This window comes from Equus przewalskii, chromosome 3 (genome assembly GCF_037783145.1).
Source record: "Equus przewalskii isolate Varuska chromosome 3, EquPr2, whole genome shotgun sequence".
Lineage (NCBI taxonomy): Eukaryota > Metazoa > Chordata > Mammalia > Perissodactyla > Equidae > Equus > Equus przewalskii.
Window position 1 is genome coordinate 47,926,449 of NC_091833.1, and position 22,986 is coordinate 47,949,434.

The following is a 22,986-nucleotide window of genomic DNA, read 5'->3' on the forward strand; positions in this document are numbered from 1 at the left end:
TAAATAGAGACCTTAGAATATTGATTTTTTTAAATTGACTATAAAGCTTTTGGATTTCCTTAAAAGAAAGTATGCATAAGTTCTTAGATGTCATACCATATTATTTATCCTTTTAAAATAATTGTTATCGGTTTTTAAAATTAAAAAAAATCAGGAGTATATAAACATAACCAACGATCTTGACCAAAGTGTTATTTTTTAAATTTTTTTATTAAGATTATGATAGTTTACAACTTTGTGAGATTTCAGTTGTACATTATTGTCAGTCATGTTGTAGGTGCACCACTTCACCCTTTGTGCCCTCCCCTCACCCCCCTTTCCCCTGGTAACCACCGATCAGTTCTCTTTGTCTGCACAAAGTGTTATTTTTAAATAGCAAATTTATAAGATTGTCTCAGATATATAACTAAAAATTGAAATGCATTTGCCTATGGCCTGCGTCTACTCTGTATAGAATACAAATAATTTAAGACCACGCACTAGGAAACATTAAAAAGAAAAGTTTCTTCAGGATCCACTTGATAAAGGGGCTGGAGAACTGGCGAGCAGCGGGCCTTTCTGCGTGGGTATGAGATTTGCTGTACAGGCTTTGAAAGCACACAGCCTCCAAGGTAAATGAGAATAATAATCATAATCCCAGTCATAAGCCTTATAACACAGGAGTGATGAAATGTCACTCCCTGGGGAAGAAATAGATTGAATCTGTTTCATAAAGGGGGAAAATCCCACATCTTCCTCAAATATAGCATTAAATATATGGCTAAAGTTGGGTTTCAAGAGGAGGCTGGTAAATTGAGGACAGGTAATTAACTGCTTCTCTGAGGCACAGGCACTTACCACATGCAGAGGTGATTACGTTGACTAAGCATCTAATTTGGTATTAGCACATTTTAACTGCTGAATAGATATGATCTTCCTTTTGTTTCCGACTTGCTGGCAACCACCTAATTAGATTCCATCCTCACACCTCCCATCACCACTACTAACGATGCCCTCTGTCAACCTCAGGATAGACGCTCCATCTAGTAGTAAAAAGCAGACCTCCCTGAACCTGCGGCTTCTGGTGGCTGTCACAAATCTCATCTGTAGCTGGGGACCTCCCCCGTACCCTTCTCTGCCTTCAGGCAGCTCCGTTTCTTTATCTACAATAAATAGTTTAAAAAAAAATCTTTCCAATGGTTCAGCACTTCCTCTCCCACGTGTATGAAATGTACCCCGGAAGTCGCTAAATGGAGGACCCTAAGGGCTGAAATTCGGTATTTGTTCACACATTTATCACAAACCCATTCTCACCCACATTTCTCTCATCTGACGATTGTTCACGAGTGAAAGTAATAAACCGATCTCATTTATTCATGCCATCTCTTGCAAAGATTTTTATCACGTTGTAATTATAACATATATAGTTCACCGTTTAATCATCGGTGAAAACCATCCCACAAAGCCTACTGAATAAGCGCTTCAGTATAACAGGCTTAGTTTGCACCAAGGCAGATTCGAGACAGGACAGAAAAAATGTTTGTCCGTGCTACCCTCTTCCTTCAAAGATGAGAAATACCTCTAAATAGTATGAACAACAGGAAAGCTACCAGGTAACTGAAGAAAGTATTCTTTTTTCAGCTCTGTCTGGTGAAGGTATTAATTGACTTGATTTATCCACTTCAGGGTGTTGGTTCACACAACCTGAGTGGTCAAAAAGAAAACATGAACAAAAAATAATGAAAAAGATAAATTTTATGGTTAAAATGATAAATGCATTCATTTAATTGTTACAGAATCAATGCCTATCTTCTAGTTCTCTTTCTTTATTTCAGGATGAATCAGATAATGGAAAACCCCAGTAAGATTATACCTTAAGGAACCACAAGTTTCTTTCGACTTCCTTATTATTAAAGGAGAAGTCAGTTACTGGACAAATGAAAATGTCTGGATAAGCCAGAGTAGGATAAATTTTAAACAATAATAATGAAATATGTCCAATTTAACCTAGGCCATAGAAATATGAAGCAGGTTTTGTTGTTGTTTTGTTCTTTTGTTTTAGGAGATGATTGAAGAAGGGTGCTTGGTTTGTCGAGTTCCGTAATTAGGATGCCAAATCCTGATGCTAGATCCTCTCCTTTAGACCTTGCTGCTCAGCGCATGCCATAGGATTATCCTATTAATTTTCAATGATCCTGGGCAGGTTTTTAAGTAAAATGAAATATACCTAAGGTATTAGCTGTAAGTTCAGCAAACCGTGATGCTATAATTCAGTTTAGCAAATGGAGAAAGGAGGAAGGAGTGGAGGACATCGAGAGAAAAGGCAAGCTGCGGTACCAGAGAAGCATTGTTCTGAGCCTGAGGTTTGTCAGCTAAGTGGAAAACAGTGTGTGACATATGTGCTCAAAGTGTGTGCAGTCTGTTTCTTTGTGAGGTACTCAACCTTCCTGATTATTCTGCGTTCTTACAATCTCTCTCTCTTTGCTAAACAGCGTTCCGGTTCCTGGATGTCAGACAGATTTAACGTTTTAAGATTGCGTAGAGTCTCTATTTTATCAGAGAGAGAGAGAGACAAAGCATTATAATATCACAGGCTGCAGAGCACTAGGTCTTTTTACAAATCAGTAAATAATGCTTACTTATAATTATATACATGGATGTTAAAAGCTATGTGTAAATATGTAAATTTAAAAACTGTCAAAAAGTTTAATTACTTAAGATTTTTGGACCTGACAAAATGTTTGGTATCATTAATAGTGATCCTATGGTCTTATGATTGAGGTTACAATTGGGATTGGGCTTTATTGGAAAACACTTTATTTGGAAAAAAAAACTCCTTATGGAAGGAGTTGTTGGGGTTTATTGGGGCTACCAATTGGAAGAGACTTTATTTGGAAAAAGCACTCCTTGTCAATGGAAATAGTCTCATATTCCCAGAGTGCTTTTCCTTCTTTTGTCTGGAATCTTGTCTTTCCTCCTACTGTAATCACCTTTAATTATCTTTTGCTAGAATATTTTAACAACCGCAGAATCTAAGCCTTGAACTGAACTCTTTACTTAGACTATTATTACTATTTTTTGTATTTGTTTCAAATAACTTATTTTTTTTTAAGCCCAAAGTGTCCTGCTTCATACAGATCAATGATAAAATTCACAATGGCTCTTGTTCCGCGAATGCTAAAATTTGGAATAAGCTGTAGAGATTATCGGTCATCTTGATCTAAGTCATTAGAGTTTTTAAAAGCTGATGTAGCATTTGAACTTTCATTTGTGAGTTCTTTGGGTTGGTTTTGGTGCAAGTCAGGCCATACAGTGACTTATACACAATACTGAAAATTTATGTTGCTGGAGATAGATATCAACATATGAGCCTATGACTTCTGCTTTTCAACATTACTTTTCCTTTTTAAAAGCATAACCTTTTGATGTTCACAGACACAACATATCTGCAATTATATAATTACATGATGCATATTCATAATGTGGAAATTACAGATGCTCCTCTGTGTTCATTTAGCTGACAGTGTAAAAAAATACCACCATTCTATTAGTTCATTGGAAGCGGCCAGAAGATTAAAATGTTCACGTCTGTTCATAAGCCATTAACCAAAATGGTCAACAGACTAATTTTTATTGCTCTACTCCAGTTTATTTTCTTGAAAAATGTTCTCTCAGAAACAGTTAAATGACAGTCCAATTAAATTCAATATTCTGCGTATGTGTTTATATTAACTTTAGGCTGAAACACAGATTGCGAGTTGTTCAAATTTTTGCTAATTCTACACACAAATAAACATGTAAATAAATATTATTTGACCGCTTATTTACTAATTCTGCATCCAGAGTGAAATACCAAAAACAGAAACGCCAGTCTACAATATGATTAGAGCAAAATTTCCAGCCGAATTTTGCAGAGCAAAGATATTAAAGCAATGCTCTGGTTCAGTGACACAGTATCTGAGCATCTTTTAGTGTTCATTCAGGCATTAGACTTTTAAGAGAAAATCTTAAAATGGTGGTGATATTGTTTTCTTTTTCGATCAGACTCGGTTCAAACAATGTTGTATGTTATAGAACCTCAAATGTGGCTTTTCTTTTAATTTCCTTCTGGTGGATTAGAAAACACAAAGAAGGATATGTGTCTGTGCCCTCTGCTGGCAAAGTTAAGATCATAGTCTCTTTCTAGAGACAATAGAAACAAAATCCTGGAAGCAGAACAGCACATTATATTCAAAGACATTTTTACAGAAGGACCAAAACAGATTTGAATTAATTAAGTAACTGTCTTAAAAGGACTGCAGGCAAGTTTGGTATTGTGGTTTATAGCAAGGTTAAATAAAGTTATTGGAAAATAACAAGTTACATTTTGCTCTTCAAATTTTTATATTAATTTGTTGAAAAATAATGATAAACATCTAGTTTGGTTAATTCCATTAAGGTTCTAGGAGACAAAATAAAGCTAAATTACTTTATGAGATTAATTTGAGTTTTGTAAACCTCTGACAATAATTATAGTCCATTTGTCTCTCAATCTTAAATACTAAATAAATTTGGTATTCCTAGAATTAACAGAATATTGATATTCTTCACTGAATTGAACCAATCTAACATTTCCATCTTTTTAAAGATTTAGAAAGTAATATATAAAATGAATTTGTAGGGGCCAGCCCGGTGGTGTAGTGGTTAAAGTTTGCACGCTCAGCTTCGGCAGCCCAGGGTTCGTGGGTTTGCATCCTGGGCGTGGACCTACACACCACTCATCAAGCCATGTTGTGGTGGCATCCCACATACAAAATAGAGGAAGATTGGTATAGATATAAGCTCAGCAACAATTTTACTCAAGCAAAAAGAGGAAGATTGCCAACAGATGTTAGCTCAGGGGCAGTCTTCCTTACACACACAAAAATAATAATGAATTTGTATACCCTCAACAATTTGAAAAAGCAAAATTTCAAAAAATAAAGATACACAAAATAAAATTAATCTACCCCAGAAATTTTGTAAAACATCAATAAATGATCCCCAAACTGAAAACACTTGCAGAGAAAATAAATGGGTAATAGGGATGATCAATACATTAGTGTCAACTCAGAAGAACTCAACAAATGGTGTCCTGGAAGAGTTGACTTGGGGCCTGGTGTCGGTCCATCTTCTCATCAAGTGTCTGCGTGATAAAATACAGAACATCTTCCTTAAATCTCAAAGTGGCATTGAGGAGATGAAGATTGATTTAGTCCCAACTTTGAAAATGGTGTTTGGGACTCAAAAAGTGAGTCAGGGGTTAATTTATCCAACGTCCCTTATATTGCAAATGAGGAAACTTAGGCCCAGAAAGATTAAATAAGGTCAAAAAGACTGGAAGAAAGCAAAGTTGACTGAAGAAATAATCAGACAATGCAGTTCAATAAAGACAAGTGTCGAGCTGTACATCAGGGAGGGAAAATACTTAAAAATAGCCCAAACATCTGGCAGAAAAATGGCTTAGGGTAATAGTTCATAGCAAGTTGACCATGAGTCATTAATCTGAGGGTAGAGTATAAAAATTTTCTTAAAAAACCCAAACCTGAGCCAGCCCTGGTGGTCTAGTGGTTGCGATTGGTGCTCTTCCTGCTGCAGCCTGGGTTTGTTTCCTGGTTGTGGAACCAGGCGGCTCACGCAGAGAATTACAGTAACAACTAGGGTACACAACCATGCATGGAAACTTTAAAACACAAAATAAAGCTCCAAACCTAACAGTATTGATGGATTGAAGGGAATTCAGAAAGGAGAGAAAATGGATAGCAAAAAATGTAAGAAATATATATAGTCAGGGAATCTATTCCTTATGCTTCTACCAATTAGTTAAGAACTTTGATCAGTTATTTAATCAATCTGACCTTCACTTTCTAAATATATAAAATAAATTCGTCAGGTGATCATTCCCTATTATTAATTTTTCGTGAACTTTGCAGTAACAGCTGGCATGTCCAGTGTTTTTGCCGTAAACATCTTTGCCACAGGAATTTTCATTACAAACATTATGCTGTACAACTAATTGGCCATAAAGCAATTTTACTTTAAGAGATAAAAAAAAAACTAGTTGACAATTTTTTTTTTCCATAAAAGACAAAAAAATAACTGGCTGACAGTGTGTTATTGTTGTTTTTGTCAGTCCAGTTTAATTTCTCCATTGAGGAAGTTCTCACAGTTAGTTCCTTTTTTTGCCAGGGTTGGGGGGGAGGGGTGGGGTGAGGAAAGTTGGCCCTGAGCCAACATCTGTTGCCAATCTTCTTCTTTGTTCTTGAGGAAGATTGTCACTGAGCTAACATCTGTGCCAGTCTTCCTCTGTTTCATGTGTGAGATGTTACCACAGCGTGGCTTGATGATCAGTGCATAGATCTGCGCCCCCATCCTGGGCAAATCCTGGGCCACCGAAGCAGAGCACATTAACTTAACCACTATGCCACCGGGCCAGCCCGAGTTTCATTTTTATATGATATAAATCTTAGCTAGCCCTCATAATGGTCTGTACAGTAGAAGTAGAAGTGGTGGTAATGGTGATCTTAAAATAGTTAGCATTTCTTCCGGTTATTGATATTTTATTGATGGCTTTATGGAGCTGACAAATGACAATGATTTGCCCCAAGAGTTGGTTTCTAATTTTCAAACACACTACATTGGAGAAGAAAAAGAGGGCCAAAGGCCTCTCCTTTGAGGTCGTGAGTTGAACTCACACTTCCCATAGAAGGAAGACAAGAACTTAGTTAGGTACAATCCACAAAAATAAAATGAAATTAAAATAAAGTAAGTTCTTTGTGCAATATTACCGTGAATCTATGCACATACATTTTAAAGGTATTTAAATATTTTGTATTTTGCAAGTCTTAATTTTGTTATTCATTTTTCCATATTTCATTATGTTCTTTTAAATTAATGTCCTTCTTTTATTTTTGTGGTTTTATCTTTTACAGAAAAATTGCCTTACGGCCAATTATTTGTGTGGCAAATATATTTGCAGTGAAAATGTTTGGGGCAAAGGTGTCTGCAGCAAAGGAGCTTGCAGCAAGGGTACCTAGAACTGTTAGATGGCACACCTGCTGAAGGTGGGTGTCCCCTACATATGAGGGGCACACGCAGTGACACATTATTTTTAACTTAAAATTATATAACTTTATAAATTTGAAGAATAGTCACAAAACTAATTCATGAGTTGGAAAGAAACTGGGGATTTTTAGAGTATTAGGAGTAAGGGAGAAGAAATAGAAAAGGAAAAATGTAGCAAAGTCATGTCATCACAGAATTTTATAACTAGAATATCAAATACTCCAAGATTTTCATTTTATTTATTTTTTTAAAGAACTGCAGTTGTTTTTTGTCTTTTTTCTTCTCCCCAAAGCCCTCAGTACATAGTCGTATATCTAGTTGTAGGTCATTCAAGTTCTTCTATGTGGGACGCCACCTCAGCATGGCCTGATGAGCGGTGCTAGGTCCACGCCCAGGATCCAAACCAGTGAACCCTGGGCTGCTGAAGCAGAGTCTGAGAATTTAACCACTCAGCCATGGGCTTGGCCCTCAATTTTTTCATTTTGAATATGAAGAAGTAGAGATGGGAAATTTAAATGATGTGATTAAAGTTAAAGGTGTTGACGAAAATAATCCATAACCAATCTATAAATGAAAATTTGGGTGAGTTTATTCTGAGCTTAAATCTGAGGATTATAACCCGGGAAAGTCTTTGCACAGAGGAAAAGAGCACTCCAAAGAAGTGGGGGTATACAGGGTGGTTATATACCCTCAAAGAGTATGTTTCACATATGATTGAAATGTCCCTTTTACAGTAGTCACGAGGCTGCTCTGTCAGCACAGCGATTGATGGAAACGGCAGATAGGTCTGCTGTCTCAGTGAACGCCGCGGGGTGGCAGGTGTGTTGCCTGGGGCTGGGCGATCACAGATGAGCACTGCAATTGGTTCCCAGCCTAAAGAAAGATGCTTAATCCTTAAGGAGATGCCAATGTTGGGAGGGGGAGGGAAGTTGCACCTTTATCTCAAGGGCCTTTGCTCTTGCCATAGGGAATCTTTAAATGCATGCTCAATGGCCTCGGTCAGGCCCTTTTGGAAAGACAAGGTCAGGCCGAATTAGGTTTACACAAAATGGCTTCCTCATATACTCCAATTTATCCTATTACTTGCCATTTTTATTTGTCAAAGGTATCAAATGGCAGAGAAGTGAAACCCAGGTCTAAATTATTCACATTGCCCTTCATAGAGTAATGGGCTCTCCTCCATTACTGTGGCTGGAATGATAGGGCTGAAGAGCAGGGAACTTCATTCATCTCAAACCATTCTCTCTACCCTCTTTTAAGAGAAAAAAATTGCCACAGCAACTTACTATCTGGCATTTAGCAGTCTGGATAATCAATGGAAATTATTTGACAATCCATTTCTCATATTTTAATTAAATTTTCTTTTCATTTTCACTTCACATGCATATTTTCTTAATGGTGTTGGATATTCATCCTTGTTAGTTATAGCTGTAGTTAAATTTTGACCATTGGATGAAATTTTCTAAGAGAGTAATGGAGTCTATTTTACAGAAATATTGAGTTTACTATATAGCCACATAATAGTCAATGAATCAGAATGTAGCACATAGTAATGCTGAAATTCATCAGTGGGTTTATTTCTTACGGGCCCAGCATGTTTAACAGACAACCAATCCATCAGGTTTCATGTTTCCTTTTCCTCAAAAAAACATCTGCCAAAATGTAATGTTGAAGAGATACAAAATGATTTTGATATCTGTGGAAAATACACATGTAATAAACAATAAACAAAGATTAATAAACAAAATCTCCAGAACCAAGAAGCATGCCATTCTTGATAAGTAAGAAGTCATAGGGCCTGGCCCCGTGCAAGAGTGGTTGAAGTTCCACATGCTCTGCTTTGGCAGTGTGGGTTCATGGGTTCAGATCCTGAGCGTGGACCTACTCCACTCATGCCACGCTGTGGAGGTGTCCCATATACAAAAATATAGAGGAAGATTGGCACAGGTGTTAGCTCAGGGCTAATCTTCCTCAAGCAAAGAAAAAGAGGAGGATTGACAATGGATGTTAGCTCAGGGTGAATCTTCCTCAGCACAAAAAGAAAATCATAAAGGACCATTTGCCAGATAGAAGGGTAGTGCTGCAAGATGTAGAAGTGTCTTGAGATGAGGAAATAAGGCAAGGGATATGACAGAGTTGGGTGAGGAAAAGGACCATGCAAAGGGCATCTGTGTTGTGATGAATATAACAAATACGGTGGAGCTGTATAACATGTAAAGGGAACAGGAATTCAGGGACGACAGCTAAGTATTAGATGGCGAAAGCATAAGAAAGAAAATTACAGATAGAGCTATTGGTATTCACATACTCTGTGAAGATGTTGGAAAGGCTGAAAGTCAAATTTGAAACAATGTGTAAAATCTGTTAACAGCAGAGGGTGCGTGTAATAACGGAGGCATGATCAGATTGCACTTGCAGGTGATCTGTACCATTTGCAGTGAGCCTCACACTGTAGCAAACTCTAAATAACGTAGAGGTAAAGGGAAGTAATGGCTACAATGTGGGAGAGAAAAACAAAAATGCAATTGTAAGTCTTCCACTTAATATGTACATGGCTGAAGTTTCTAGAATAGAGTAGGGCTTCCTCTTGGGACAATTGTTACTTTAGGAGCGATTTGTATGGAAAGGCATGCTCTGTAGTATTATACTTGCAGAAAGCAGAAGCACATGAACTTTACTGCAGGTGAAAATTTTGCTAATGGTCAGCAGTACAAGGCCTTTACCGGTTTGCAATGTGAAGACAATGTGACCGCTTTTAATCTCATTTCAAATATCCAACAAGTGCTCTGGGGAATCACAGCTGAGCACTCACATCCAGAATATTATTGGTGGTTCCATGCTTTATTAAGATTAAGGATTCTGAGTTTTAGTCCCATTTTTTTTCATTGTCTAGGTTATTTTGGCTTATTATGATGTTCAGTGTTACAGAGTAGTCAGTTATCATAATACTCATTGTTAGTAACTTTCATATTTCTAAAAAAGCAAATTATAATGTTCAAGTAAGATATGCTTCTATAGTCAGAGGTAATTTTTATTTTATTTTATTTTATTTTATTTTTTAAAGATTTTCTTTTTTTTCCCCTTTTTCTCCCCAAAGCCCCCCGGTACATAGTTGTGTATTCTTAGTTGTGGGTCCTTCTAGTTGTGGCATGTGGGACGCCGCCTCAGCGTGGTTTGATGAGCAGTGCCATGTCCGCACCCAGGATTCGAACCGACGAAACACTGGGCCGCCTGCAGAGGAGCGCGCGAACTTAACCACTCGGCCACGGGGCCAGCCCCTTCAGAGGTAATTTTTAATTTTTAAAGGTTAAATTAATTTTACCAAGCAGCCATATGATATAGAAAAAACCATGGCCTTGTGTATTCAGGCAGATCTATTTTTATAATATCCTTCTTCTTAGTAGATAAAGACCCAAGGTATTGGGGAACGTCAGAGTTGAACTTCTGTAGATTTTGATGAGCAGCACCAATTGTTCCTGAAACACCCCATTTTCTCCTGCATTGTTCCGTGCCATATTTCCTTGACAGTTTTCAGACAGCAGCTTGATCCCATGCTCCCTCTAGTCTAGCTCTGTCTTTGTCCACACATCCACCACTCTGTCCCCTAACAGCTGAGCATTTCTCTACTCAAATGAAGAGAGCTGTGTATGAAAGGATGGGTTCAGGACCATAAGACTAACACTAGAGGCACAGTGACAGAGGTGCCCCCAAACTTTCAGCTCTTAATTCGAGGCTCTGTGTGCTGGCAATTCAAGAAAATCTACAGTCCTTTGAGAAGAAATAAAATGAAACTCATATGTAGTACACTCTCATCCATAATACTCTAACCACTTATGTAACAAATTATAAAATTATAATTAACCCATCTGTCTTAGTCTGTTCAGGCTACTAAAACAAAAATACCATAGACCAGGCAGCTTAAACAACAAACATTTCTCATAGTTCTGGAGGCTGGGAAATCCAAAATCAGGGTGCTGGTAGATTCAGTCTGGTGAGGTCCCACTTCCAGGTTCATATGTGACCGTCGTCTCCCTGTATCTTCACATGGCAGAAGGAACAAGGGATTCTCTGAGGTCTCTTTTATAAGGATGCTAATCCCATTTATAAAGGCTCCATCTTCATGACCTAATCCCATCCCAAAGGTCCCACTTCCTCATATTGTCACACGGTGGATTAGATTCAATATATGAATTTTGGGAGCACACAAACATTTAGCATATGGCACCACTGCTGCTGTTTACTTGTGCTCACAGCATCTAGATTACAGATGACTTTTTCCTGTGTGTTCTTGAGTCTTTCCTCTCAACGTTTCACGGCTGGAGATATTCAACAAAGAGAGTCTGACACACCTATTTGAGTTAAGGACCCATGTTTGGCTTGATTTAAAGTCTTACAAAGACCATAAAACTCGTAAAACAATACAGTTGTGCCAATTCCCTGAAATGAATTTGGCTGCTCTTACCAGAAGACAAAAAAGATGTTAGGAAGGCCTAAAACTCATAAATGTCTTCACTTTCAGCTTCTGGCTGCTTAACTTGAGTCAATCCACTCATTTTCTTCTTTCTCACATGGATAGCTCACAATGCTCCCTTCCCTAGCAAACACTTCATTCTTTTCTAGTTGGCAAACCATGAATTTATGATTTCCTCTCTGTATCAGAGGGATTTGGCCACACTCAAAGCTTTTTCTAAATGGAAAAGAGTAAATATATTCCAAAGATAAAAGCTGGATAAAATATTCTTCTCTCAAGATCAATGTGCAACCTAGGAACTCATAATAGTTAAGTTAAATGAATATAAATTGTTGCTCTAAAAAGATATTAATCTGTAACAAGTATAGCAGTAACACATCTCCACTGGCTAATGAAATTAATCTTCTGTATAAGTGAGTGTATTTTAAAGTAATGTCAGTATTAAACATAAAGATGAGACAGATTAGAAATCCTTTGACTTTCAATGATATCCTCAGAAAGACAGCAATGAAAATAAAGTATATTTTAAACAGTGAGGACTACATTTTCAGTAAGATAAGAGCTGAGTGTAAAAATTAATTTTTATTTTAAGTGACCCTGAAGAGTGATCTGGATGTCAGTTTACACACTGATCAGGGACTATTCTAAAGGCTAGTAATGAGAACCAATACATTTATAAACAGATAATCAGATATAAGTTAATACTACGCAGTGTGGTTCAGCCCAAAGACATTCCAAATCCTCTCAGAGGGCTGAGAAAAAGTGATTATTTCCTTTCAAATAGAAGCTATTATTAATGTGCTAACAATTAGCAATACAGGTAAAACCTATAATTCTAAGTGTAAATGGAGCAATACAGGTTGTATTTAGATGCTTTGTTACTCAATAGCAGTATATTAAAATAGAAGAAATGATTTTTTTTTAAACTTTTGGTTCCAAAACAAATAACGATTTCTGCTTACATATAATGTCAATAAAAACCTTAGTTTATTCATAATAAGTTGTGTGTGAAATGTAGCTCAAAAAGAGCCACATTTCATTTTAGGGCTGAAAATAATTCATAAACAATCTGTTATTTTCAGATAAAAATATAAAACAAGAAAAATACTGTAATTATGAAAAATAATTTTCAATTCATTTTGAACAAATTTGAATGCTGGCTATAAAAATATATCCAACTGTAAGAGAAGTTTAAAATACCAGATTTAAATTATTTCAAACAAAAACCATTGCTACAAAACGCAATGGGGGGGGGAATTATCGCTGGATTCACAAAGAGAATGGAATCCCACCTTTGAGTTACCTCATACTGAGAATATTAAAAATATAAAAGGATTATAAGTGCATTTAAACTCCTTTTGTTCCTCATAAATTTCTTGTAAAGAACGTATTTATAAAGCATTAGGAGCTGTGGATGCCCTCCGCCAAAGGGTGTCCTCTAGGCTTGCGAGCTCGGGCTATTCACAGGCCTGGGTAAGGCACACAGAAATCTGACTGGCTGGAGAATCTCAGGAAAACCATTCAACCTCACTGGTCTTGTATTCCTCACTGGTGGAACACTGGGTTCTCTGAAAGTCTCCTTTAGCGGAGATTATGAGAGGCAGAAGACTGGACCATGGTATGGCAAGTGAAGATTGGGTCACTGCAAATCACAAGCGGAGGATGGATAAACTTTGACAAGTTTTTTCGGTTCAAGTGTGTATTAGCTTGCTAGGGCTGCCATAAAATACCACAGCTTGGGGTAGCTTCAACAAGTAACTTAACCCTTGTGACCCTCAAGCTATATTCCACATGAAAGGAGAAATGATAGCCACCTGGCAGGTTTTCTGTAAATATCAAATTAGAAAATGTATGTCAAACACCTGGGAGTCAACAAATGGAAGCTTTTCCTAGTAGCATATTTCTCTGAGGAATAACTTTCTTAAAAAAAACAAAAAAGATGTTTTATAAGGTTTAATTTGCCTTTTGGCTTTTTTTTCAAAATGCCACTTGTGTATGTTGCAATATTAAAGGTCTTGTTGATATTATTCTAAGTGAGAGAGTCTGCTATAATTGTCACTTTCAACAGTGCACACCATTTATGGTAGACTATTGCAGTGATGTTCCCAGTTTGTCCCTGCTTTCCTATGTGCACACTCTTATGTAGACCCCTCCCAACTGGCTCTGAGCTTGATCATATGACTTGCTTTGGTCAATCCAAAGCAGAGACGATGTAAGCAGAGGCTTGAAAAACACTTGTGCTGTGGGATCTGCCCTCTTTGCTGCTGTTGGGATCACTGACTGCCCCGTGTAAGGAAGGCCAGGCTGGCCTCCTGGAGGATGAGTGACCACATAGAGATGAGGTGAGCCATCTCAGCTGCAGCCCCCAAAGCCAAGCACACTGCCGGGCCCAGACATCTTCACGAGGTTGTCCCAAACAGCGTCAGCTGAGAATGACCTGACTACGGAGATCACCTAAGCTGATTCAGACCAAAACTTTCCAGTGGATCCACTGCATCATGAGAAAAAAATAAAGGCGGGGGCCGGCCCAGTGGCACAGTGGTTAAGGTTGCGCGATCCGCTTCGGTGGCCCGGGGATCCCAGGTGTGGACCTCCGCACTGCTTGTCAGGCCATCCCACATATAAAGCAGGCATCCCACAGATAAAGTAGAGGAACAAAGGCACTGATGTTAGCTCAGGGCCAGTCTTGCTCGGCAAAAAGTGGAGGATTGGCAGCAGATGTTAGCTCAGCGCTAATCTTCCTCAAAAAGTAAATAAATAAATAAAATAAAGACGTGTTCTTTTAGGTCACTAAGTTCTTGAGTAGTTTATCCTGCAGCAAAATCTGATTGACATTTCGTTGTATCTCTAGTTCTTAGGGAGATACCTGGAACATAGTAGATGATCAATAAATACCTGAAGAAGTCTGGGATCTTTATTTAATGACCTTCTAACTATTTGGTTGGATTAATTGCTAAAAATAAAGTTTTGAATAGAAACATCTTTTTTTCAGTAGTTACTATAACATGAGTTATCTGATATGATTATTTTCTGCCTTTGTAACAGTGTGACAAATATTTTTTTCTTAAGCTTGTGTGTGATTTATAAGCCATAAAGACAAAGTATCACTTTGGTACTACGTCAATTTTGGAATTTTAGTTTGCATGAGCTAATTACTAATTATGAATGTCAGGAAAAATATTTTTGTACACATATCTATATATTCACTTTAAAAATATATGTATATATGCATATATATGTATATGTGTGTGTATGTATGTATATATATGCAAGTGGTTAAATTTTATGTTGTGAGGATTAAATAAAATTATGTTATATGGTTTGGAGAGTAGTCACAGTTAAGACAAAAAATTGGTTAGAACCAGACTGTTGAGAGACTTGAATATACCTTGAAGACTGGTATCTCACTCAGAATAAACACCACAGTACTTCCTATAACTTACAAGGCCCTACACATCTGGTTGCATGTTACTCTGACTTCATTTGTAGCTACTTGCCTCCTCACTCTCTCTGCTAACCTCTGATGGTCTTCTTTTTATTCTTCAAAGTTGCCAAACATGCTTACCTCAGGGCCTTTGCACTTGCTAATACCAATGCCTGAATACTATTCCTACTGTCATATACTATTATCATTTGGCTAGCTCACTCACCTTCAGGTGTTTGCTCAAAAACCATTTTCTGAATGAGGGTTTCCCTGGTTCACCTATTTAATTTCTCAACTACCCTTCAGCACTTCATATCCCACTTCTCTGATTTCTCTTTTCTTCTTAGCACCCATCACTGTCTCACAAACTATATATTTTACTTATTTTCTTTATTATCTACCTCTCCACATTAAAATAAGCCAAATAAAGATGGGAATTTTTATGTGTTTTGTTTACTACCTTATCCTCAGCACTTAGAACAGTAAAAACCCACTAATGTTTATTGAGGAAATGGAAGACAGTGGTTCGTATTCTAGGTATTTCAGAGTATCTGTGAATTAGCTGGACATTTTATAGAACTTTGTTATAAATGTAAATATAATTGCAGTTTTATTAGGAGAGGGTCCATAACAGATTTCTTGGTGCAGGAACTCAAAATACTACAAATAATTGATCTAAAGAATTAAATTTTTTTTTGTTGAAATGGAGAGTTGAGAGTTATTGAAGCTTTTGAGAGACATAGTGGCAAGAGCAGAATGGTACTAACGGGAGATTAATCAAGCAGAATGATGGACTCAAGTCAGGAGAGATTAAAGGCGAAGAGACCAGTCGGGAGGTTATTGTAGCAAGTAAGACAAGAATTAATGACGTCTTGAACTGGAAGCACGGTTTTAGGAATGAAAACAAGCGTTCCATCTCATTATGTGCAAATACTGTCAGTACTGCCACGATGTTACAGTGTGATAGCATTGCTGAAATGGAAATCAAGTATTATATTAAGAAAAGTAGATTCTTATTTTAAACCAACAAAACTTCAAACAGCGGGATGTTGTGGGCTGAGATAACCTCACTGCATTAAAGAGAGAAAGCTTTCACCACAATGCCCCAACCATTTCCGCCTTAATCCCACGGTCATCTTTTCTCTCTGCCTACCAAGGCCATCATGAGTACATTTGGCGATGAGAAAGACGGTGAGGCATTATTTCTTGAGTCCCATTAGAGATACTGGAATGAGACAAAATAGCACATTATTTACCAGTTTCACACATTTGATTTGAGTAGCCATGAATATATTTAAATATTTTCATCTTCAGCGAGAAACCTAAAGTAACATTCTTTCGAAACTATCTTAACGGAAATTATTTGAAACGTTTCACTGAAGTGTTCCTTGCAGTAGAGACGAATAAACATGTTACCTTGAGAATTGACCTCTCACGGTAAATTCATTTCAAGTCCTATGTTTTTATGTACATTTTGTGATCTCATCAATAATTTATCTGTGTAATTTTGATAGAAAATAATACTTACATTATTCATCTGTTAAATTCTCCTGGAAAAATTTTTTGAGAATATTGATACAGTTTTAATAAACCCCCAGCACCATGCTACACACTCAATTCTGGGGGAAAAATGGCCTTGATAAAAATTATTATCGTTTTCTCAGATTGTTGTAAAATGTCCACAACAAGGTGAATCATGAGCTAATAGAGTGAACAATTAGAAATTAAATAATAGAAATGTTAGCTGCCATTATCTGAGAAAGTCTTAGCACAGCAATGCAGTGGAGCCACTGGGAAGCAGATGCTCTTCAGGCTTCGGTTCTCTGCACACCGCTGTGAATTTGATGCCCTCCTATGGCTCTCTTCCTGAAGGCGATAGTCAGGTGGCCCTCCTCTTTCTGGAGCCAGTCCTGGATTCCCATCTTAGCCCTTGAGCTTACCTGTCCAGGTGCTATATTTCTTCAATGTCTACTATTTGGTAAGTAACTGATCCAGTGCATATATCCCTCATACTACGTTTAGGGATGTTTTTCAAAAGGAGATCCCTATCTCTAAGTACCTCTAATTGTGGTTCTTCTCCCCTTCTCCTGGCATTTCTCTATCACAACCAGCTCTTTGTTTCAATGTCCTAACTGCCTTCCCAGCCCTCAGCATTCAAATTTATCTCCCATGTTGCTAGAAATCTGATCACACTATTCACTTACTTAAACTCTACCAGCAGTTTCTCAAAACTATACGGTATAATTTAAATTATTTATGCAGTCACACACCTCCCTCTATGTTCTGGCTTTGCCTTCCACTCTTGTCCCGTCTCCCATTACTTTCACAGGTTGTGCTTTTTCATTCTTTTTTTTCTGAAACATTGTGCTTTTCTCTCCACCTGCTACATGCACTCATTCCTCGAGTCTAGTTTCACTGACTGCCTTCTCTGGCTTAGGCAGATTCATCCTTTTCCATTTCTTAGTACTTTATGTATTTCTACTGAAGCATGATCTCATCATGTAGTAAGGGCTGGACAATTGCTTAGTCATCTTTTATCTCCAGTGCCCAGCATAGTGATTGGTGCATAACTTTTTTTTCAGAGATAATACCTTTAATCAAATAATGATTCTAATGATGGAAATTCTAGGTTACATAAGTGAGAAGGAAAAAGCTGTTTTTCAAACTGTGCCACTTAGTTTAAGGCCGGTTTAATCACTGCTGTTCAATGCCTACCTTTGGGAAACGTCAATCTGCCTTGGACTGACTCATTTTCTGGGTTCTGGCTCCCATCATGAGGCCAAGTGGATATCTAGGAATGAAAGAGGATAGAAGAAAAAGTTTTCAGGAATGAATCAAGGAAACTGCTACTTGGCTTCTAGAACCTCATGCTTAATGGCGTTTGGAACTCAGACAGCTGGGCAGGAAAAGCACTGGCTCTCAAAGGAGATAAACAAATGACAACCATTTTAATCCTTGCTGTGACTATGCAGGCAAAAAAATAAAACAACGATAACAACCAAAACCCAGCCGCTTAACAAAGAAGAGCACTCGCTCCTTCTGTACCAAGGAAATTTCGGCAGCCATGACAGCTGCCTTTATCCAGCTATTGCTTTCCTAAACAAAAATATTGGACATCCCAGGAATTCTTGGCTGCCTGACAAGAGAGGCATCTAATCTCGCTGTCTGCTCAAGCTAACATCTGGAAATGGAACCTGCTTGTGAAGATGAGACACTTTGTGTGTACACCGTCCAGACAGACTGGCATGGTGGCCCTGGCCCCAGACCAGGCTCCCTGTATGCCAAACCTGGAAGCATATAGTAGGTCTCACTGCTAAAGTTACAGAAACTGCTCTAAGTTTCTGGAATGGACCCCTAATACCCATGAACTAATATCAGACCGAGCTTTGTTTGTTACAGGGTCAAGTTTCATTAAAGAATGAAACAGTGACTGTCTTTTTAAAATATAACATTCAAGTATTAATAAGTGTATAAATGTAGATGGTTTTTAATGTTTAAACATATTCCCTGTATTTTTACATAGAACCATACTTAAGATGTGTTATCCACAATAAATGTACTTTCAACAAACATATTCCACATTACCAGTTCTCTTTTTTTTCTCCCAAAATCTCCCTAGTACATAGTTGTATACTTTAGTTGTAGGTCCTTCTAGTTGTGGCATGTGGGACACTGCCCCAACATGGCCTAATGGGCAGTGCCAAGTCTGTGCCCAGGATCCGAACCGGTGAAACCCCGGGCCGCTGAAGCGGGGCTGTCAAACTTAACCACTCGGCCATGGGGCCAGCCCCACCAGTTCTCTTCTTTATTACTATTTTTATTTACAGTAAACAGGCACACCCATAATATGATCACTTTTTCCATATCTTATAGTAGAGAAGCAGTTAAGCCGTTTCAATAACAGTTCTACTGAAAAAACTTACATTTGTCCTTCCCTCTTCAAAAATCTCTTGAGAGTTTGAGGGGAAATGTGAAAAAACAAAGCACATACTAGACTCAGTGATTCCGACTCTCCTTCCCCTTCCGACATTCCAACCGGCAACATCTAAATCGTGCTTCTTACAATTTGAGAAAAATAAAAGGGACACTAATATAATTCATATATATAAACATAACAGTATATTATTTGATCTTTAAATTTCACCTAGCATGTGTTTTATTATGCTATCATCTGCTTGTAGGTTTAAATGATGGGTCTGTGTAGTTCTAAGAAATAAATTCTAGAATAGAATTACCGGTTAAAGAACCTGTTTATCTAAAAATGACCTAGCTCTACTCCATTAGGAAGGGAAAGATCCATTTCTGTCTCTTGTCCTCAACATTTTATAGAATCCCGCTTCCTTCTGAGAGTGCTCTGTATTTTTAAAGCTTAGGACCAAATTTCAAAATTACACGGTAACTATATTTCCATTCCATAAGCTATTCCATAGCTGAGCATCTATACATATTAGTTGAGCAACACTTTTCTTCATAAAAAAGAAAGAGAGAGAGGGAGGGAGGAAGGAAGGAAGGAAAGATGAAAGGAAATCTAAGTCTGAAATTGAAGATTTTTGCCATTGTGCTCCAATGCCAAAACCACACCATCTTCAGTAGGCAAGAGCAAAAGTGTTCCTGTTGGGAGGGGTGGTGCTGGCATTTGTGGTCTCTGTTGGCACCAGCCACGTCAGCAGAGTAGGAAGCGGTGGTGATAGAGGTGACAGTAGAGGTGGCAGTAGAAGTGGTGCTGGTGGAGCTGATGAGGAAGCTTCATGTGGGTTACTCGGCAGTGGTGAACTCAGAATAGAGGGCTTACACGAGAGCATACATGAGAGACTTCTTTGGGACTCTCCCCAATATGCGGAAAAGTCTTTGAAGAAGATCAAGATACTATACTAAGTTCCCAAAGAAATAGTTTTCCTTATTCTAAACATGGCACCATTTTTATACCTGGACCAGAGTAACTAGAAATGGAAGTCACACATATGAAATATTTTTTTCCTAAAGAAAATTAGGTTGATAAAAATGAGACATAATTCTAGAAGTGATTCCTTGGAGAAATATTTACATTTAGGGAGGCGAAAAAGTCCAAAGCTGAAAGAACTAATGTCTAATTTCGAGACCTCATTCAGTAGCAATCAATGTAAGATATTTGTGTGAGATAGAAAGACTCTTTGAGTACTCCTAAAATCACAGATAAGTTTTTTCTCTGCTCTAACCCTTCATAAATGTAATAGTTACATGAAATCTACTAGAATGGCATTGTCTTTCTAATTTATGGTTTATTGTAGATATTTTTCTTACAGAACATGTATTCTCTTGTTTTTTAGTGAGGAAGATCACCCTGAGCTAATATCTGTTGCCAATCCTCCTCTTTTTGCTTGTGGAAGATTATTGCTGAACTAACATCTGTGCCAATCTTCCTCTATTTTGTCTGTGGGTCACCACCACAGCATGGCTTGATGAGGGGGGTAGGTCCGCTCCTGGAATCCAAACTCTCGAACCCCGGGATGCTGAAGCAGAACATGCCAAACTTGACCACTATGCAACCGACCCCCATTCTTCTCCTTCTTTAAAAGTTTATATAATAGTTATAAGTTTATTCAAAGAAAGTAAAATCTTTTCTTGAGAGATGTTATGGTTACTGATTAGAACTAAACTTCACTCTTAAAAGGGGAGAAAGGACTGGTAAGAGCGGATGGAAACATTTTACTTTCTCTTACTCATTTCAACTCAGGGAAGTTTTATAGTAACTAAAAGCAATTTCCTCTGAACTTCTCAGTGACCTTTATGAAATTAGGTATTGGCAGGTTAAGGCTACCTCCTAGAGGACCTGGCCATATTTCAAAAACCCCAACATAATTGGCACTTCTTCCAATAACCTTTATAGAGTCACAAGGTTAAGTGGAAACAGAGACCAAACCAAACATTCACAATGGACTTTCTTGGACACAGTTAGTCTTTTTTTTTTTATGTTTTATTTTGTAGTTGTTTTTCATAACAGGGAGGTTAGGCCATAATTCTTTCATTCTAGAATCTTTTATAAATAAAGTCAATCAAGCATCACATTTATTTCCTGTACAATTTACATTCACTGCGAAAGAACACACACAGCAAAACAGCAGTCAAAATCTGAACCCAAAAACGCCCGTTTATTAAGCTTCTTCATGGTCAAAATACTACGAATGTTATAGCTAAGTGCTGAATGTGAGAAAAATCAGGAGAGATTTTTTCTTTTTTCTTTTTCTGTGCTGGTAAATTGTACAAATGGTATGGAAAGTCATAGGGCTGACAGTGCATCATTCTGTTCCTCCATGATTTGGTAATTAGTGGAATATACCGCAGTAAATTAATTGAGTTATTTATTTATTTTTTTAATCCTAGGCATAGGGAGAGTTGAATTGCTCCTGCTTCTCGCCCAATGTGTTTGCCATCTGGACTGCCACTAACAGCTAGAAATGCCCCCTTCCTCCCAAAGAAAAAATAAAAGGTAAATGCTTTTGAACACCACCTTATGGCTGTTTAAACATCAGTTTCTGACTATACACAGTAGCTCCCTCCACCCCTCCCCCTCACTCCCTTCACTTCCCTCCCTCCAACTATCCTGACAAGGAGAGAGAAAGAAGGAAGTCGTACATGTAGCACATTCCCATTATGATCCCCAGTGTGGTGCCATTAAATAGGACCCTGTCTGAGTGGGTCTAATTGGCCAATATATGGTGCTTTGTATTGATGCTTTTTAGTCACTACAGAGCTCGATATACTTACATGTATATAATTCATCACATGAAGGTCACTTTCTTCACCCTGATTGTTCTGCCATTTAAATTGTTATTCTATGTGAATTTCCATGTAATTAACTGGTTTGGTCGCAATTTCAAGCACTTCAGCAAGACAAAGGGAAAACTGAAAAAAGCCACATTTGTGAATTGGTTTACATTCAGAAGCATTACTTGTCGTTTCCCTAGACCACCAGATGTCAGCCTAAATTGAAGAATGGAGGAGAAACCGTGTATCATAATGTTAGTGTCTCATGTGCCAGATGGAGTTTTACACAACCCTGCAGGAAGAGGTAGCCAGCAGTAGTTAAAATTCAGTGTTAGAAATAGCACAAGTGACACGGTATGCACTGGAGCATTTTTTGATTATGGAACTTAATTGTATCATAGATCACTGATAGCTTAATTTATGAGGATTGATTTTGTTAATTCAAGCAGTTCAAAAGTCACTGTTAAAGCTTCAGTCCATTTAATTGTATCTGACTGAAGCTTTACTCATGCTATCAGAAGACAAATGGCTGTAGAGCGGTAATACATTTTTATTTTTTCTGCTGTTTGTCCATTTATTTCTACATGTGTTGTTTACTGTGATTTACATTTCAATGAGCAGGACTAGATATAGGATGCAGATTTGCCTTTTTGCTCTCAGTTGAGCGAAAGAAAGTGAATGTTAAACTACGTTAAAAATGTGTCACTTATGATTTCACTGTGGTAGGAGAACCAAGGACTACAGAAGTTTAAGATTTTCCTCTCAATATGACCATCCATTTCAAATGGGGAGATTACAGATGTTACTTCTTCAGACCAAATAGCTGTGTTTGGGGCTCATCTTACGGAAGTGGTCTGCTATATTTTTCATTAATATATGCAACATTAAACATGTAGGGAAATTCCATTAATATATGTATTAAGAAGTGCAGTCAAGAATACATTTAGAGCGATTTTACTTACCTTTTGAATTTAACATCGGAAGATGAGTAATATATTAAATTCAATAACAGAGAAGTGAATTTAAAAGAACGAGTCTGTGTGTGAGAGAGAGAGACAGACAGACAGAGACAGAGAGAAAGAGAAACAGAGGGAGAAAGAATATAAAATTTTTGCCCTGATGGTTTATTTAGGATTCCGTCTTGCTCAAGCTGGCTCTCATCACTGATGTATCAATGAAACAAGGTGTTTCTCCCTGTTTCTTCACCTTCTCCTTGAATTGTTAACCCTGATGTTTATTTGAACACCAGCAGCCAGGTTCTTATCCTTTTTTCACCCCACTGAGC

General features: G+C 37.7%; 1 long non-coding RNA gene across 1 annotated transcript; it reads left to right on the forward strand.

The window, feature by feature from the left end:
• Positions 1–1,865: 1,865 nt before the first annotated feature.
• On the forward strand, positions 1,866–21,450 carry LOC139082276 (uncharacterized). Its single transcript, XR_011538110.1, has 3 exons — positions 1,866–2,342; positions 10,160–10,348; positions 21,318–21,450. It is a non-coding gene; the product is annotated as an uncharacterized lncRNA (long non-coding RNA).
• The last annotated feature ends 1,536 nt before the right edge of the window (positions 21,451–22,986 follow it).